Consider the following 4,488-nt stretch of genomic DNA (forward strand, 5'->3'; position numbering starts at 1 on the left):
AAATTATATTTTCGGCAGTAGAAATATCTACTGGTGAAAAGGTATTTAGGCTTAACTAGTGAAAATGTAACTTCACTAAAAAATACACTAACATTTATATTCTTGGTTAAAATATATATCTACCGGTGAAAAAGTATTCCGATATAATTTCGCTGAAATGCCATATTTTAAAAAATATTTTCGGAATAAATTTGACTGTTTTTTTAAGATTTTTTAGAGGAAAATCGTAAAAAAATGATTTTTATTTAAATTTTAAAACATTTTTCAAAGTTTATATTCAATTTTTAGACGTACTTAAACCATTTTCTATTTTATTAACCGAGTTTTTTTTAATTTTTGAATTACCGCCATTTTAAAAAAATATTGCAGATTAAGTTATTTTTAGAACAAGTTTCACGCAAGCGATAAAAAATGATTTTTATTTAAAATTTATATAAAAAAATGTTTTTTAATATAAATTTTATTACGAAATATCCTCGTCTCCATGTATTTTGTGTCTTTAGGTAATAAACACATTTCGAGTATTTTTTGCTTTTTATAATATTAATCATTGCAGTTATCACTCATCCTATTTTTAAATACAAATTTTATTGGCACGTGATCCAAATAAGTGCAAATACAATGAACAAAATTTCTTAAAATATACTTTTATAATTTGTACAGTTTCGCATAACCCTACTGCGAACTCGGAAAAGCTCAGAGTATTGAAGATAATACGCAGCTAAGGACAGTTTCGTTCAATTACCGCGTTGAAAAAACGACCCCCGTCGCGAGAGGCTCTTTGCAAATAATGGAACAAAAACGAACCCCGAGCCCCGTATTAATTTATTCAATTTACAACAAAAACGCCACCCTCTCCAACTCCTCTAGTGAATATTTATATGTATATAGCACGTATCGCAATCGATCGATTAGCTACCTATCTATTCACATTCAATAGTTGCAGATTCTGAGGATAATTACAAATAAAGTGAAATTGATGCGAGCTATTTGCGGGCAGAACACAAGGCGAGGGCGAGAGGGTGAGATTTCTCACCTGAGCCACCCTGCCACCCTCGACCACTTTGCTGTGAGTTAAAAACATTTCAACCAACATTAAGTGCCCCTTTACAGATCGAATAGCGTTGCGCGGCCATACGGGCGTATTTTATATTTTTAAAGAAAATTGTATAATATTATTATATTTATTAAAATACACCTATATCATGTTTTACTCAGTTAATAAAATTTTTTTTTTTTTAATATATGCCACTATCAAGAAATTTACAAGAATAAAAAAAAATAAAAGCGTTTCCACTGCGACGGCACCGATACGATTTTATTGCTTTTGACGTGAATTTTTGAATTCTGAGAAGTGATACTTGTTTTTGCCAAACCAAAATTCGGTTTGAATATGCTTTAGCCAATTCTCTAATATCAAAAGTTAATAGTAATACCGGTAAGGCTAGTAGCTGAGTGCGATTATTCGTGAAAGCAATTGTCCCGAGAGCAAGTGTCCTGAGAGCAATTGTCGCAGAAGCAATTGTCCCGAGAGCAATTGTCACCGAACCAAATATACAACTATGTTAATATGATTAAAACTACGGTAGCTATCGTGTCCTTAAATTTCGTTATCTTAATGTTACTGCATTGAGAAATATATTACTTAATTAGAATATTTATTAAGAAATATACCTACAAAATCGGGTTAGTAAATTGAACCATTTTTCATTCAACTGAGCCAAAAACGCGCTAGCATAATTTATAAGCGTGAAAATTCAAATATGCTTTTGAATTCAAAGCTAGTTTCGGCATATAATCGACGAAAAATGAATTCTAAGCTTCAAAGGCAAGAACAAACTTCTTTGTTGAAATAGGACACCATCGTGAGAAAACCTTTTGCAAAATAAAGAAAAATAACTGCCATAAATAAGAAAGATTACTTATATTCGTTCAAATCCCATGAGAAAGGATAACATGCGCATTCGGGAATGCCATCCAAATGGCCGTTCGTAATCTGCTCCAGCAGTTATAGGAGATCTGATAAAAAAATACCCACCCACCTTTTGTAATTGACCGTTTTACCGAAAGGGATCAAAAACAAAATCTTCTATTGATGAATTCACGGGTATAAATATATATACGCGTACAACTAACGATCACTTCCTCAGATTCTTCACCAGGGGAACTTTTAGTGACATTCACACTTCCGAACTTAAAGCAGCAGAACCTTAATAGTTCTTCAAATAGGACTTAATAATTTTGTACGAATTTTGATCAAGAGTAAGCTGAAGACCGCAGAAGCAGCCGCTTCTCTCTTCGCATTATCTGGTCTAACTCGACGTCTGAAATTCAGAGTTGAACACACATAATAACATAACTATAGGTAATTTGTCACAAGCCAAACATCCTATTTGTTTTAGATTGAGCTCACATGTTTTTGTTGGCACCGCTGTCGTGTGCATGTCAGTTATCAGTAATGTTAAACGCGTAGTTTGTTTTTGATAGTCGAGCAATGACGACGCATTTTGTCACGTTCGACATTTTCTTTATTTTAAAAATGAAAGAGCAAATAATTTATGATTAATTTGCGTTAATCATTAAGACGAGGATATTATGTCTTAACAAAAAGTTTATAAATAAAACAGACATTTGCAAGAGAGCCGCGAAGACATTAAAATTGCCAAAAGAGAAAGAAAATGAAGGACTCTGTGCTTAGTAATAGGCGAATCACTGCTAGGAATATTTTTGAAGAAGTTAACATTTCGTACGGTCCATGCAACACTTTGGGCTTTAATCATACATCAGCTAAATTTGTCTTAAAACTGTATCGTAAACAATATGCATGGTTATAAATGTATTATATACTAAAACAAAGGTTTGGTCCGCTAAAAGACAAGAGCAAAAAAGTGCGTTAAGTTCGATCGAATGTCAATGTTTTTTTTCTTAATTATAATGATATATATATATACTACGAATTAATACATACAGGTCGTGCTGTCATTAAAGATCAGTATCTTGAAATTTTATGTTGTTGCGTATCTATGAGCTTTTGTCGGATGGACCATTTCGGCTATATCTTTTGTCGTGGACGTATTGTCGTTGGACCAAAAGTCCGCGATGCTTTTGTCGTGACACGGTTGCGCGAGACGATCTGAAGAATACGTTCATAATTGTGGACAAACTACATGTTTGAAGTGGTAATTGAAACTATTTGTATTCTGGTGAATACGGTGGTTGCGGCAGATTAAAAATACAAGATAAAAAGAATTTCTGATTGAGCTGATTTTATATCAGATAAAGCATTTCATGTCACAATATCAAATTTGAGAATAATGCATTAAGTCTAAAATTTAAAATTAAACAGAGAAAATATAGATTTAGACCCTTCGTTTTATGCGATGTAAAGCGGTGTAACCCCCGTCCGCATCCGATTCAATTTAGCAGTGTTATGATTTATCATTAGCTGCCAAGGTGTTAGGGGATGGTGTTCTAGTTGCCACACCAACAAAAATATTTTCACCGCCACTCATCTTTCGCACAAAACCTATTTGAATATAGCCTAAATATAAACGGTTGAATTTTATTTAAGATTAGCATAAAACTATATGTGTGAAATTAGCGATAAAAACTTTAAAATGGTGAAGTTTAATGCAACGAGGTCGCGAATATGCGAACAAATATACATTTTTCACACTGCGCTATTAAATGTTTGCGTGTTAACCATTTTTGGAATTATCACTTCATAAATTAAGTTCTGCTATAAGTATTTTTAAATATTATAGTATTCAATACTTTGCATAAATTAATGGAATAATTATTGTTTATACACTAATAGTGGCCATCATGATGCATTAGGGAAACCTGTCAAGTCATGATGGTCAGATTTGTAATAAAAAAATAAATAAAATAAAATAACTAACAACTATAAGATAATAAAAATAGGATAAAAATCAATCATTAGATAAGAAATATATGATGAAAAATATATGATGTAATAAAAATATTTGGAGTATTATCGATATATTTTTTCTATTATATATAAATAAAATAATATAATGAAATATTTTTTGCTGTTTAATAAAATATTTGTTAAAAAACTAATGACATGTGAAAATAACTTTGTGGCAAAATATAACTACGCATCATAAATTCAAAAATATCTCCATATAATAATTTATAGTTCACAAAAAATAATGCAAAATTTATTAAAAAGCTATTTAAATAATAGACAAGTAGTTGTAATAAATGATACACAAAACGAACGTAAAGTGGTGAAGTGTGGAATTTCACAGGGTTCTATTCTGGGACCATTATTATTTAATCTATACATAAATGATTTAACCCTATAAAAACTTGCAGGAAGGCAGTGGCGTAGCTAGGGTATGTGCCGCCCAGGGCGATACTTAAAATTGCCGCCCCTCCTATACATTTTTTGCAGGGTCATAAAATAAACTTTTCTTAAAATAATAAATTAGTTATTATTAAGCTCTTGTTATTTGTGGATTT

The sequence above is a fragment of the Plectrocnemia conspersa genome, unplaced genomic scaffold (genome assembly GCF_051122295.1).
Source record: "Plectrocnemia conspersa isolate PC_06_02 unplaced genomic scaffold, ASM5112229v1 ptg000014l, whole genome shotgun sequence".
Classification (NCBI taxonomy): Eukaryota; Metazoa; Arthropoda; class Insecta; order Trichoptera; family Polycentropodidae; genus Plectrocnemia; species Plectrocnemia conspersa.